This window comes from Arvicanthis niloticus, chromosome 9 (genome assembly GCF_011762505.2).
Source record: "Arvicanthis niloticus isolate mArvNil1 chromosome 9, mArvNil1.pat.X, whole genome shotgun sequence".
Taxonomy (NCBI): domain Eukaryota; kingdom Metazoa; phylum Chordata; class Mammalia; order Rodentia; family Muridae; genus Arvicanthis; species Arvicanthis niloticus.
The window spans coordinates 44,737,261-44,753,743 of NC_047666.1; the positions used below are offsets into that span (position 1 = coordinate 44,737,261).

Consider the following 16,483-nt stretch of genomic DNA (forward strand, 5'->3'; position numbering starts at 1 on the left):
CACGTTCCCATTAGAGACTATTATAGTCTGAAAAGAGGAGCAGATACCATATAAAAAGAAGAGAATCAAAACATAGCCAGAATTGACATAGTTATTCTGAGCTGTATAAATCACTGTTAATTTGATGTTTCCTGCTGCCCTATATAGTAATTATGCTGTACTGTGGAAAGTTCCATAGGAAAGTAGTGCTGTTTCCTACTTTCATACACACACACACACACACACACACACACACAGAGCCATTGATGGGTTAAGTTTTGAGTCTTAACACCAGAAATTAAATCATTCCAACACATTTTTAGTCAATAAAACAAAGCAAAACAGCCATCATCCCACCACCTGGTTTACCAAGGTCTGGAATTTCCTTTATTTCTCCTCTGATAAATTCACTTCCAAAGAGCTCTAGTCAGTAATTTTTGATTAATTAGAGTACTTACTTGAAGTAGAATGTAACTTTTATTGCTAATGAAGTTCGGTTTGATCATATGTGCCAAGATTTATTAATTTAACATTTTCAATTATTTTTTGCATAGTTGATAATATCTTATTACTTTCTGATGTTTTCAGTGTCTTCATTGAATATTAGAAGGGAATTTTAGTTTATCCTTCTAGTGAGCATGTAAAAAGTTACAACCTAATCAGTTATAGGGAATTTTAAGTAGTAGCTGAATGAAATTTTTTTATTTGAGATAAAATATTGTATGACTGAATTACTGGAGAATGGTGTTTTTCTGTTTAATCATCAGACATGGTCGTATTTGTTTTGTATCAGTTTTAGCATGTTTGTGTTAAAACACAAACCAATAAGACAATTACCTTCCAACTTTCTTCATCAAAAGTTTATCATTCTTTCAATATGTATCATATCCCTTTATAGGACAACAGAAAATATTTGTATACTGCCAATGTTTTAATTTCCAGAGAACATGAAATGATTTCTCCCGTTAATTTAAGGAAGTTACTCTGCAAGTGATTTTTAAGTTGTAAAGATTTATTTATTCATGTGAATTCAAGAAGACACAAGAAGAGACCACTCTGCCTTCCTGTACTTTTTCACTCTTTGCTTATTCACTGAGGCAGAGTTTCTTCTGAACATAATGCTCTAGTTTTATTGGCTTAGGCTGGCAAGGCTTAGTGACCCTGCAGCACTCAACCCATTCATCAGAGTACTTATTAGTTGTGGTAGAATACCTGGCTTCTTCTGTGGATGCTGAAATCAGAGCTCTGGTTTTCAAACATTCTTAAATACAGAGCTGTCACTCCAGACATACTTAAACATTTCAGAACACTTTTAATAATAAATTAATTTGAAAATATCCTTTAATATTTGAATATACAAGCTTGGAGATTTAGCTCTATGGACAAAATCACTTGATTCTCTTGCAAGGACACAGATTAGGCTTCCAGCACTGACACTGAGACCCATAGGCATCAGTAACTCTAGTTCCAGGAATTTGACACCTCCATGTCACTGCATGTGCATGGTACATGCTCATATGTATATGCAGGCAAAACAATCGTATGCATAAAATAAAATAATTTTGCAAACAGAATTTTTAAAATAAATATTTTATATATCAAGGATGATTGTGTAGTCCATAACATCAATATTTAAGTGATAGAGGCAGGAGTATGATGAATTCAAAACCAACATAAACAGTCTATAGTAGTAGTTATTTTAGTTTCAAAGTATGAGTTTATTAAGGATATCGCAAGTAACAGAGAAAACTAAAGCATAACAAAAATATAATGAAATCAGAAGTTCACAAGATCCAACACATACAGCTAGAGTAGCCCGAGCTACATCGACTATGTAGTGAGAGCCTGTTAATAAACAAGTAATAAAATCAACTACAATATACAATAGTTCTTGAAAGTTCCTGAAGCAGTAGAAGTGAATCCACACAGAAACTGAAGACTTAGCCCCCTGGAAAGGACTTGAGGGTGCACCCGCAGAAGAATTTTTGCTATAAACTTGTTGCTTTTGCATTAACAAGCAAGCATGGCTTACAGCATTGCCTGATAGTAGAACTATGCATTATAGACTTAAGTTGCCATTTTTTAATGAAACATTCCATAGCATGTTCACCAACATTTGATGAAAAATTAAAAGGAATTACAACGCACCAAAAAAAAAAAATGATTGCACTCAAGAGTCGGAGAAAAAATTCCCAATGTTCCCTACATGGTTTTCTGTATATTATTTTTGAAATCATATATACTTATATAGTTTCCTCTTCTATTTCCTCCTTTCAGACCCTCCCAGATACCACCGCTTATCCTTTTTTAGTGGTATATTGTACTCCATAGTGACTCAGGGTAATCATGTATAGTTACAGGATTTATACAGTATTTATTTTGATATGTTAATATTAAAGTAAGCCAATTAAATGTCAAAGTGGTATATGTGGGCTTTCCAATTATATACTTAGTAAGAAACCCAAAGTTCCCCAGAGGCATCTATATGTTAGTGAAATACATGCATTACTACTACTACTACGATGATTATTATTATTATTACTTTTATTACTGTTATTGTCAAGTCAGCTGATATTCCTATTTAAGATGATTATGCTTGTTTCTTTAAACAGGACCTTTCTATATAAACGAGGCTGGTCTCAGCCTTGCAGTGGTTAACCTGTATCGACCTCCGGCATGCTGGGATTACTGACATGGACTACTGCCATGCTTGGTATTAAAAATCACACATGATGTGGCTGTGGTGAGGGGTTAGTTGTTAAGTACTCACTGCACAAATGTGAGAACTGGAGTTTCGAACCCAAGAACCCACATAAATCCTGAGTGGGTATGGCAATTCAGACATTCCAGAGCGGGCTCACTAAAGCAACTAGCCATATTGGTGAGCTCTTGCTTTGACTGAAAAATTCTGCCTCAGTGAAAAGATGGTAAAATGTTCAAGGATGATTCTTGAATTTAACCTCAGTGCTTCACTTGAACAACCACGTAGCCATGTTCCTGTAGACATGCAACCATTCGAACACATGCATACCACATCATACCCATACCCTGTACACATGAGATCATGCATTCAAACATATCCATACTCCACCACACCCATGCCCACACACATTAAAATGGAAAAGAGGAAGAAAAACCCAGATAACATTATACAATATCTATGTTAAAGGCTTTAGTGGTAGGGCATTGACCCAGAGAAAGTTCTGGGCACCTTATGCTCAAGAAATTTCTGCAGTTTTTATTTGAATTTAGTTTGCTACATTTATCATTTGGGATAGAAAGAAGACTGAGTACCAAGTATTCCAGGCTGTGGAGTTGCACTTCGAAACAGTTCAGGATTTATATAGACTAGAGAAATAATGCCAGACAGGCTTGCTTCATTGCTCTCCTGTTCAGTGGACTATATCCCCCGATGTAGAAGTTGGTTGTTTAATTTTCTGACAGAAGGTGTACCTTGAGAATGGCTGGACATCTTCCATTTGTATTATTGTCAGATGTGATCAGATAAATCAGCCTGAGGATCAGTATGTGGGGGACACACGTTGAAAGTGATTTTATTTTGTCCAATAAGTCCCAAAGTTGCTGTCGTCTTCACTTTATTTTCCCTCTCCCATCTTCTGTGCCATTTGTCGCATGCCTCACAAATCTCATTGTCTCTACTTATTACCAGATTTTTCTCCAGCTGGAAAAAAATGTTCTTTTTTTGTCCACAGCCAGATTCAGAGTTTTTATCTTTCTCATCCTCTGTGTATTTCTTCTTTACCTTTAATGTGGAATAACAAATACAAACCCAGATCTTTCTATACAGCATTTACATTGTTGGAAATTCATCATAGACTTTAAAAAATAATGCAAAAGAGATAAAATATTTCTTCCGTCTTCTGCTCTATGACCTCAACTGGAACAACTTTTGAAAAAACAGAATTGTTTCTTTTTCTTACAGATTTCACTTGCATCAAAGACTAAAAACTTATTTTCTTTGCCTTTTTTTTCCAGATTCACTTTGCATTGTCAACATTTCTCACAGGTGAAATTCTGCCAGAGCTCACTTGGAAATTTCTGCAGTTGGTGTAAGAGAATCAGATTCTTCATGCTGAGCTAGAAGAAGCAATCCTCATAGGTTCCTACTGAAAAGAAAGGGTAGGTTTTACCACCATGACCTTGTGTTATAAGCCATGTGATGTTGTTTTATTTAGCATGAGAAATTCATGTTGCTCTTTCTGAGTAGTTGTTGAGGTTCGTGAATGGGAAAGACAGATATGAATTGTATTTACCATCCCATATTCGTTTTACTTTGTACGGAATTTCCCTTCCTTATATCTATTACACCCAAAAGGACTTTAAATATCAGAAGTTTTTTAATACTTTAGTAGCTGAAGTTACATTTGTATACCATAGAAAGACCAGGAAGACAGAGGCTACAGTTTCTTCCATTTAAGTTGAAGTATCCACCCCACAGCAGTTAGATAATTTTCTAATACCTTGGATCAAGGTTTTGCTATAAACAGATCCTTGGTCCTGTGATTGCCAGGTGGTATTATCTCATCCTCATCAACAAAAGAGCCAACTGGCTACAAATATTGAATATTAGACTCTTTGTTCCTGCAGCCATGGATCCAGTTAGAAATACTATCTTATGGAAGAAAAATTAACAACAGCAACAACAATAACAATAATAATGATGTTTTTTTATATCCTACATTTTAAAAATAAATTTAAAAATATTTACATACATACATATACATATCAATGTTGGGAAAATGCCTGTCAATAAAGTGATTTCCTTGCACAGCATGATTATCAGAATTCTGATGAAGAACAACATGGAAAGCCAGATGTGTTTCTGGGCCCACATGGTCCCAGATTAGTTTATTCTGTAACTTATCTCTCTGCTGCCTTCACTCATGTCTAAATCATCAAATAGAAAGCAGACATGGGACTGATGTAGCTCCTCTGTAATTGTAGGAATTGGGGAAGTGGGTCCTCATGTGTGACTCCTAACAGCAAGAGCAGGGGCTGTCTCTGACTAGTTGCCTGCCTGCCTGCCTTTGGGTTCCTTTCACTTAACTGGCATGGTTTCTCTAGCCACAATAGGAAATGTACCTAGTCTTACTGCAACTTAATATGCCAAGACTGGTTGCTATCTATGGTATGCCTCACCTTCTCTGAGAAGAAAAGGGGGCATGGGGTAAGGGAGGGTCAATGGGAGGGGCTAGGAGGAGAGGAGGGAGGGGAATCTATGATCTAGATAGAAAGTAAGTTAATCAATCAATTAATTAATCAATTAAAAAGTCAGACACGGGAGAACAGACCTGTAACCATAGTGTTTGCAGGAACGTATGCAGATCACTGGTCAGCTAGCCTAGCTGATTTATGAGCTATGAGTCAGGTTCCATGACAAAACCATGTCCTAAAAATTAAGATGAAGCTGATCCAGAATGATGCCTCAGTGGGGAAAATACTATGGACCCTAAATTTGATCCCCTGGACCTAACTGATAGAAAATAAAAAACAACAGCAATTTATTGTCTGAGCTCTAGAAGCACATAATGACATACATAACCATCCCCGATAAATAAATGTAATATAAAAAAAAAACTTAAAGTTGTGGAGTGGTAGAGAAAAACAGTCATTATTGTCCTCTGACCCCCATGTGCACATGTGCATTTGCACACACATATGCATATGCCTATATGGACACATTATACACAATGCACCCCTCCCCACCACATAGTACAAAATATGCCCCACTGTTACTTTCGTCATCTGGAAGTTATTTACTGATCACTGTGGTGTTCTTTTCCTCACTCTGGATGGTAGGATACAACTAGTATCAAGGTTAGAAGTGAGTCTAATCTCTTGTCTTACTGCTCTAGATAAGACTTCAGGCACTAACATGAGCATGAGAGGAGAGTGGAAATCCTTGTCTTGATTCTAAGTGAAAATGTTTTTCTCCACCTAACAGGACGCCAATGACTGGCTTATTGTACATAACCTTGGGCTCTGTTGAAATGTACTCTTTATCCCTAGAACCTCCATGACTTTTATAATGAATGTTGGATTTTATCAAAGGTCTTTTCTACATCTCTTCACATGCTCATGTGATTTGAAATTAAGCACATTACTTTTTAAAAGATTACATTATTGATTTGTGTATGTTGAACCATCTTTGAATGAAGCAGCTAACGATACTTTTCTTTTTATATATTTAATAAACATAACAGTATTGTCAAAAAGAAGTCAATCTGAGATATACATTTCAAAACCACATAAGAAAATATTTTCCCACCACTAATTTTCATCTTAATCTTTTCTTTCTATTCTTTCTTATAACTTTCTTACTCACCGTAAAAATTGAATCTACTTCCACAAAGTGGAAATTTGGTTTCTTAGAAGGGTTTTTTTTAAAAGATGAGCTATTAAACCATTTAGGGTCATATATTAATTGTTTTATTTAGCAAGCACTGTTGAGGAATTTATGATGCCTTCTATGTAAACTGATTCACTGATTAAAAATGGCATAGGTCTTTTGAGTAATTTACTAATGTCACAATATTAGAATGGAGCATTCTTAGAATGATTCTTGTTGAGTTCTAGGAAGAAGAAGTTCACTGACATTATGACTATCTGCCAGCCCATTAGTTAATTTGATTGGCTAAGGTTTTCTGCATAGCTTCTCCAGTAGTAAATCTAATGACAGAACTCCAAAAGAAAATTCTAATTGCTCTTTTAATATAAGCATACAATACTAAAATCCAATTCATTGTTGTACAATTTTAAAGGGAAATAAAGTAGGAATCAAATGTGTTTGTTGGCATAGATTTGTTTTTTTCTCACAGAAACAAAGATGCTGCCAGGGGAATTTCCCTTTCAGGGGTGTAAAGTGTTTCTTAGGAGTGAACTTTGCCTGTCTCTGGAAGATAGCATTCACCTCCTCTCCTGGTGTGTGTGCCAAGCCTGACAGTGGTATGTAGCCTAAAAGCTACTGAAAACCATTTTCTGAGACTATACTGCCTTTTACTTGAGAAATGAGTAGGTTCCTTTGAATTGGCCTGTGTGTGTTTGGAGGAGGAACATAAATATATCGTCTCTTCATGGCAAGGGGACTCTTTCAAAGAGGCATTTTCTCTACTGACAAAGAAATTCACACTGGAGACAAATCAGCAATTTCACAGCTGGTTCGAGAAATTCTAAAATGATGTACACAAATCAAAGCAAGGGAAATTCATTAGAAATGAAAAGAATATTGAAATTGCATCCCAGCTCCTAATAGGATACCTTTCTACAGTTATAGAATATTAAAGGCAAATTACTGTGCTTGTATATGGAAATTTGTATTTCAGCCATAACTAAAGACCTTCATAAGAAAGTGGCTGTTAAAAACCATAAAATCAAGGGTTGGATATAATTTTGTCTTCAAATTCATCCCCATTTTCTCATGGTTTTAAAATAACTTTTATTGAATTTGGTTTCTGTTGCTTTCATACAGTGGCATAGTTAGCATTCTTATTACTATCATGAACAACCCTCCTCTTGTCATCTTTCTAATTATGTCAACTCTTCTCTCACATTCATGGTTTCTTTCATTTTGTTTTGTTTTGTTTATTTTAGTTTTGTTTTGTGACCCACTGAGTAGAACAATGACCATTTGTTTGACCTCGGTTTGGAACTAGCCATTGAACCTTTCTTACTAGAGGGTACAGAACTGAAGAGAATGACTGCTGCTCCTGGCCCTACCTGATTTTCTCAATATCCAATAATTCAGCTGAATGGGAGAAGGCTCAGTGAGTTGCTCATGAATCAGTGATCAACCAGTTACAGAGCCAGTCTTATTCACATCCAGTATTGGTAGCCACAGCTGTTGAGAGATCATGTTAATTAGTTATGATGTATCCACAACACAAGAGACTTGTTTATAATATATAAAACCATAAATAGCTTCCTGGAGGGAACTATTCTATTGTCTAAAAGGAGTGGACTTTCTTATATTCTTAAGAAATGCCATATTGTTGGTTTTAATTTTGACATCTACAGTTTGAGAGGAAGAATATGGGGGCTTTATGTCTCTGCAATGATCTGGACCTATTCCATTGCTCTAAATAAATTTTCTGGATGTTCTTGACACTTGGGCTGGGGTTACAAGAGAGGTAGTGATGAGAATAATAATATTCAGAATTATGAAAGATTTTATTCCTTAGCATTCTGCAAGACAAAATGATTGTTAGCTGTGATTTTTGATGGTAAGAGCAAGAAGTGTGTCCTTTACTTTTTTCTCATGCTTTGAGTTAAAAGAGCAAATCAATACATTTATTATGGATCAGTATTAGAGATTTCAGAATCATTCTTAAGTCTAAAAATATACTTTTAAGTACCATATATGTATATACCCACATATATGTATATATTTGTATGTACCAGTATTTGTATTTATATCTGAGTTAAAATAGGAACCTGTTAAATCACCAAGGGAAATATATTTAGCCTAGAGAAAATATACTTCAGTTACTACCTCTTATATGTATACTCCATGAAAATAGGAATTTGAGGGAATATGTAGTTTGGTTGCATGAATTAATTCTGTGAGTACTGAATGTTTGATAAGCTACATAACCACAGTCTACTCATGAGTTTGTTTTACGAATTACATTTTGATTATTGTGGTTTGTCTCTTATTTATCATCTATGATTGGTTCATATAGCTATCTCTATCATTATTCATCTGGCATTTTTGTTTCTATTATCTGTCATTATCAATTATCTATCATCTATCACTAATCACATTTTTATCTCTGTTTATCTACATCTATCAGTCTCTAGAGGTGTCTTTATCTATATACCTATATGTTTTTATAATCTAAGTATTGTCTACTATCTATCTATCTATCTTTTTATCTATTTATCTCTCTATATATCTATTTATCACCATTTTTTTAGAAGGACATTAACAAACTAGTCACAGAAAATCTAAGTTTCTGAATACAGGTTCTATAATCCCTTTACATCTTATGTGATTTGTATCACTACAAAGTCACAGCATATCTAAAGGTAAAATTGTGGGATTCAGAACACCTGAATTCTTGCTATTTACTTCCAAGTTCTTTTTAGAATAAGTAGCTCACTGCAGTTTCTCCTCCTCTTGTGCCATAGGAGATAGGAAAAATTAAACGGCTACTTCTCTTGTCATCAATGGACTTCTCTACTGGCCTACAAGGTAGCAAGAACATGCAGTGTCCCTGTGACAATGCAGCCAAGTATACATTTGTCTAAGTGTTGAATGTATTTATTGCCCCATCTGTAAACGAACTGGACTACCATTCAGAAAAAAATACATAAACAAAAAGTTCCATGTTGAATTCTCAATGGAGAACCTTTCAAATCGGTAAAGTTTTTAAGGGGTGCCCTTCACAGGAGAGCAAAAATAACCATACATTAGAAGAATTAGTGTTCTGAGGCCTTTGTTTAATCAGTGGTTAGTTTGCTGGTGATTGCACAAATTCACTACATTAAATTTAATCAGGAATGTTTCTGGCAAGGGGTAGCAAGCTTACTGATTAATTCATTTATATTCTTGAAATAAGATATGTTCTCCTGGATGAATATCCTCAGCTTGCCAAGTACACAGTACACATTTCAGCATCTCTAAATGGCTCTTTGTTCACAGTCCCAGTCTAAGCTGAGCACTGAGTACTGATTAGTTTGGCTGACTCAGAATGAGAGACAGGAAGTGGCACTGTTTGAGTTCATCTCTGCAAAGATCATCAAAGATCGGTGTGTAGGTGTCTGTAAATACTTCCCAGTTCTAGCATTAGTTCTTGGAGTTGCCTTAAGAAATCAGCCAAACATGCCTCTGGATATCATGATAATAATGTGATGTCCCAAAGAATTCTGCTTTCTTCAATGCACCCATTCTGTGGATGCAATTGTGTCTATATTGTAACAGGTCACATTCATATTATTATTTAATGGATTATAAGGTTCATTCCTTTATTTTAAAAAGAAATAAAAATGATTCACTGGAGTTGACTGATATTTAAAAGGAAACTAAGTTTTAATAGTGTATTGAACTGCAGTCACTCATTTGTCTCAGAGATCCAGACAGTTAGGGAGAGAGAAGAAGGAAGGAGTATATAGAACATATCTAAAATCATCAACTATAAATATGTTATTGGGCTCTAATTGTAGAAACAGGTCAGAAGCACATACTGTGATATACTGTCAGCCTTCCATGTTCACAGATCATTTGCAGGGGATCTTTCAGAGAGGATTATGTGACACAAGTTTAGTATAGGTAGTGTCTGAGGATATGTATTTCGTTATGATGTTAAGGAGGAAGGGGTATGTACATTGTCTTCATTTTGTCTCAGGAACTATGTGATTTGCTGGAAAAAGAGTAAAGGATAGTATGACATAAAACGAGACTACTATTCTTCCTGAGATCCATGAGCAGAAGAACAGGATGTGGCTCAGCTCCTTTTGATCTGTACATTTCTTATCATTCTGATTCCAGTGTCCATCTTTGAGTGAAATGTTGTCCACACGACTCATCATCAACCTCTGACCTATGCAAGGAACTAGTTCCCTCACAGGATTGCAAGTGACCATGGTTCCTCCCTAAAGAACTGTGTCCAAAGTTGAACCTTGCTATGTTTTTGCTTTCTAAAACTCCGAGTTCCTTACAGTGATTCTTGTGAACTTAGGCATGCCTTAGTTCTGATGGCATTGTTACACAGAGAGGCATGTCTTAGCTCTGATGACATTGTAACAGAGAGAATACAATTCATAAAATGACATATATTAGTTTTGTAACCCATTTGGTACTGGTATATAAGGAATATATTTTTCTGTCATCAGAAACAAGGGTGGGTGAAGTGGTTTCTTCTGCACCTTGACTTAAATGCAAAATGACATCATTTACCTAGATAATGTTGCCAGTGTAGCATCATAAGTAGCCATGCTTGTTTACACCTGGGCTCTAATCATGAGTCACATGCTGATTGTATTCTTGAATTAACCTTATATTTTGTGACTGTATTTTGAATATAATAATCTGAATTCATATCCTGGCCCTGAAGTAAAGATACATTTACTTCAATTTCCTCGTCTTGGCTAGGGTTCATAAAAGTATTTACATCATAGATTGCACAGAAAGTTAAAATATATTCATATTAACAATCTTCTATGAGAATAATCACTATGATATTTGAAGTAATCATTACCTTTATTTATTTATTTATTTATTTATTTATTTATTTATTTATTTGCTTGTTTGTTTAATATTGTGTGCCTGTATACCAAGGCCCTTGTGTGTATATCACAACATTTTGAGGGAGTTAGTTCTCTTTTTTCCACTGTGTAAGTCCAGTGGATTGAACTCAGGGCCTCAAGCTTCTCAGTAAGTGCCTTACTGGCCAGTTTGTATCCACATCACCAACTCACTCAGAAAAGTATTTGTTAGTTTGTTGAAGAGCAGAACAGCACAATTTTATAAGATGAACAGTTTGTATTTTTGGCTTGCTGTGTATATATCCTTGATTCTGGGCTTTCTACACTGTGATTTTGCAGCAAAATTATCACTGGTGTTGTGAAGTGTGTAATATGTCTCACTTGATTTTCAATATAAGAGCCAGCACTACCTCTGACTGAAAAATCCTGTATAAAAATTGCATATACAAATTATTCAGCAAACATATTTCTGCAATCCATAAATACATCATGTTATCACTTGCTATATCAGAGCTGTAAATCATAAAGAGCCAAGACATGATACAGTAAGTGCTAACATGTCACTAATGTCTTGCTTTTAAGAAAAATATTTGGAAATATGAGGACATGATCATAAGATCTTAAGTAGAAGAAGCAGGTTAGACTGCAAAGCAGTGTGGTTCTAAATTTGAAATCATCAGAAAATTTAATCATGATAAGTATTATTAAAATATTAAAACCTTATAATAAATTTTAATGAGTACTTTCTTGATTTAGCTTTAACATTTTCCAAAATGAAAATTATAATTTTTCTGATTATAAAAGTAATAAAGATCATTGTAGACATTGCAAGCAAAATAGAAAACTACAGATTGCTTAATCATGTGTGATCCCAATTCCTAAATTGACATTACTAATCAATTTTCTTTTATAAAGAAAACTTTCCTTTGGGTATTTACGTATTGTGTACTCTCATTCAGTAATTGACATGCTTTCATTGTCAAATCATGGAGATTTTTGTTATCACTTCATAAACCTATCTTTTGAAACATGTACAGTTGTAATCTGTCTTTTGTAATTTGTGTATTGATACTATGCTTTGAACAGCTGGTCAATGATGCTGCATATATTAGAAACTATAGGCAGGAAAATAAGAATTTCAAGGTCATTTACTGTTACATATTAAGTTTGAGTCCAGTCAGGGTTATGTGAAATCCTATTTTATTAAACAAACAAACAAACAAACAAACAAACAAGCACAAACCATATATTTGGGTGACCATTCTTAAGCATTGAATTTTTTTCTATTTAAAATGCCATGTAAGATAGTTTCACTTGAATATTTTTACTCTTCACTGAGTATTGACATGGATTATTTCTTGAAGATATGTTTGAGTTCTCTAATGTAATAATTATTTTCATAATTACTTGGTATGTAGCTATGGGTACTTAATTATATGAAAAAGTACTAAAACGTTATTAGACTAAGCAATTTTTTTGCTTGTTTTGTTTATAAATTATACTCTCTCTGGAGTTGGTATTTGTACTCTCAGATATTGCTTTTCTCAATATTATATAGTTAAAACAAACATTAGATTCTCAGTTCTATGAGTTACAGGGAAGTTGTTATGATGCCTTCTAAGGTCCACTGTGGCCTTCTCAGTGCCGGGGCAGTGTATGTCACTGCTGATCTCTATAGAGTTAAGCTGTGTGTTTCTAAAACTAAAGGTCTATAGCGCTTGAGACACAATGAAAATTATAAAACATCACTGAGATAGACACAAAGTGATTACATAGGTCATATACACTGAGAAAAAATTATTGTAGAAATTTTTATAGTATTTCTTTTTCTCTTTCTTCCTTCCTTTCTTACTTCTTCCCTCCCTCCCTCTTTCCCTCCCTTCTAGTGTGTCTGACTTTCTGTCTGTCTGTCTGTCTGTCTGTCTGTCTGTCTGTCTCACTGTCATACCCAAAGCTAGGAGTTAGAAAATCACTAGGATTTGTAATGCTATGTATAAATTAGAGTTTTAGAAAAACTTTTTCTAGAACAAACTATAAAAATTAGTACTATATGCATGTATGTGTGTGCATCCACACGCACATGTGCACACACATGCCAGCATGTACACACATGCAAAATTAACCAGTAAGGTGAAAACAGCTCGCTTAAGGGGCAAAGGTGATAATGCAGTACATACAACACTTATATCACAGTAGTGAAAACAAATATAAATTGAGACTCAAAGAACCTAAAAGGCCAGAAATGGCAGCATATGTCTGTAATCCCAGAAAGGGGAATGAGGTAGAGACAGGTGAATCCTAAAAGCTCTCTCTGTCACCAGCCTAGATAAAATGATGAACTACTGATTTGGTAGTAATCATAGCTCAAAGCACTAGTTTGTTGTTGCAATAGAGCAAGATAGTTGAAATCTTGTTCTGACCTCTGCATGGGAATGAAAAGGTACATGCACGAGACATGTACTACACACACACACGAACCACACATATACACATATATAAAACACGCATATGGCATATGGATATGCACATACACTCACGATCATACATCAACAATACATATACACATACCACAAACACACACATCATACACATATGAGCCATATACAAACATACCACCATACACACACACACACACACACACACACACACACACACACACACATATATCACATATATATTTAACTTTGTGATGACTTAGTTTTACAGGCAGAAACAGGAGTTTTTAGTTAGTAATCAATTGCTTGAATCTTCAAATTTGCATCTGTAAGGACATCCTATGCAATACAGGAAACCCTTAGCACATCAATTCCAAGGGCTACATTTTGATTTTCTATTTTTCTATTAATTAAAATGTAAAATGAAAAGTACCACGGTTAATAACAAAACACACCTTGTTTTAAACTAACTCCCACTTATTGCGGTTTGTAATTAACTCTTGAATCTCAGTTTTCTTTGTATAAAATAGATAATACAATGTTTATCATGATGCCCATTAAAACAAAACAAAAACAACAAATGAGAGATTTTCCTCTTTCCACTTTGTGGTATTTAAAATTTTGTTCTACTTTTATCTAAACACAGTATAAGCGTTCTCTGGAAGCTATTTTTAGGAAAGTTAACTATTGAGTATCCTGGAGAAGATAAATAAATGCACTTGTCTATTCTTTAGCCATTTTTCTGAAGCTTTGTCAGGCATTGATCTCTGTCCACATTCAAAGACTCATTTAAGACATTACTGTTTTCCGCATGTATAATTTTTTCTTCTACTTCTCTTGTTTCCAAACCAGAGGAAATGCTATTACTTATTTTAATTTTCCTCTAATTCTGTCTACTTACCACTTCCCTTTATGGCAAGTGAGGACAATAACTGAATCACCTTATTTCTCTTGTTAAAATTACCTTCAGTGATATTCTCAGCACGTTAGAAGGTCACAGATAACTGCCTTGATAAAAGAAGGTTCAAAAGGTATCCCAGTAGGAGGAGAGAGATAAAATTCAAAGGAGAGGGAAGCTCTACAACCTAAGATGAAAAAAGCCTGTACAACAAAGCTAAGACTTTATATTCAAGCTTCCTAGTTAAGATGTTACAGACTGGCAGTGGCTATAGCTCTAGTCCTTATGCTATGGTGCTTAATTCCTTTGGTTAGAACATAGTCCTAAAACTTCAAACTGCTGATAAAACCCTATCAGAGTCCTAATGTATCTGCGGATACAGGGTGATAGGTGAAACTGTGTGGGAAGTGCAAATCTAAAATCTAGTGAGGAAAATAACTCAAAATACACATTTCTTTGTTAGTTCTTGGAAAGATTTACTACTTGAGAATAATAACTCAAGAATACTAGAATTACATGAAATCTTTACATCTACGTAAATATTGCCTGTTTATCAAATAATGGTGCATAATAACTAATATGTATTTTATTTTGTTTTGGGAATATATATATATATATATATATATATATATATATATATATATATGCCATCATATAAGCCACAAGTGCTTTTAAACATTAACACATCTCCCCATACCCTTAGCTGAGAACTTTTTCTTTCAGGATCCTGGCTTGTTCTAGTGTGTTCAGACTGGGAATTATTTTGTACCTTTCTTTACCTTTGTGTTGAATTTTATTGTGTAGAGCACACATGTGCATAATTATCCAGCTTCTGCTGATGCCATTGTTGGTGGATTCTCATTCAAACTAACATAATGCACTTCATTATTCTCCTTGTTTGTCCTTCTCTCACTCACATTGATTGTCTCCCATTGTTGGTGATACACACCTGCCTGGTTCAGTTGTGCTTACTTCTGTCTCTGTTTGGAAACTCAGCAAGATCAGCACAATGCTATTTATTGAATTTATCTGTCAATTTCTCCTTCCTTGCATGACTGAGTCATTCAATGGAATCATCATAGTACTGGAAGTAGACAGGATAATGACTCAAATATTTTTTAACAGAAAATTGAAAATCAAATGCAGACTTCACATTTGAAGCCCATTTCCTTATGGAAGGCAGAAACTTTTTGAGCTTATGGTACTTTGTAGGAAAATATGTCCACATATTACATTTTTATAAATGAGCTTCTGCTTTCTCTTTTCATTTAATGTCTAAAAGAATAAAAAGAAAAATTAATTCACAGCATTATGATAAAATAAAACATAAGAGGAGCCAATAACTTATGTAGAAAATCCCCTCTAAGCAAACACACAAAAATATAATCGATAAAGAAATAAAAATCAGAATGGGCTCATTTTATTTGGAGCACAAAACTACTAAAAATCAATATAGTAGTTTGTGCTAATTGCTTAGCCTTTGGAGCTGACTTAAGACATGACCTCTTTACATTTCAGTGGAACTCAACACTGCATCTGACCACTGACAGGGCAGGAAAATCAACTGACCTTTTAACCCTTTTGAGCAAGGTAGTACTTAGAGGCAGAATCTCACTGCCCTCTCCACCTTGCTGAAAGGATACTGTTATGCATGAAACACCTATCATGTGATATTGTCAAATACTGATTTGAGAATTAAATGAAAGATTTTTTTTTATAAAAAGACATGGTAAGAATAATTTTCCTCCTCCCTGTTTGTTTCCTATTTTGTTTGTACATGTCCACAGCTAATGAGGACTGAAAGGGAAAGGCTGGCAAACTAATTTCAGAAACCGTCCATTCAGAAATACACTCCGTGGAAATTGCCCTACGTGGGAACCACACACTTCATAATGTAGCAAGTTTTTGATTAGCAATATGGAGAGTATGAAGCACAGTGATTAAAGAG

The 16,483-nt window shown here is 34.7% G+C and overlaps 1 protein-coding gene across 1 annotated transcript in view; it reads left to right on the forward strand.

The window, feature by feature from the left end:
- Cntn4 (contactin 4) overlaps positions 1-16,483 on the forward strand; it is a 904,382-nt gene that overhangs the window by 134,103 nt on the left and 753,796 nt on the right. Inside the window, exon 2 of the mRNA XM_076940198.1 lies at positions 3,976-4,119. The gene's annotated coding sequence lies outside the window, so the exon portion shown is untranslated. The remainder of the gene's footprint in view (positions 1-3,975; positions 4,120-16,483) is intronic.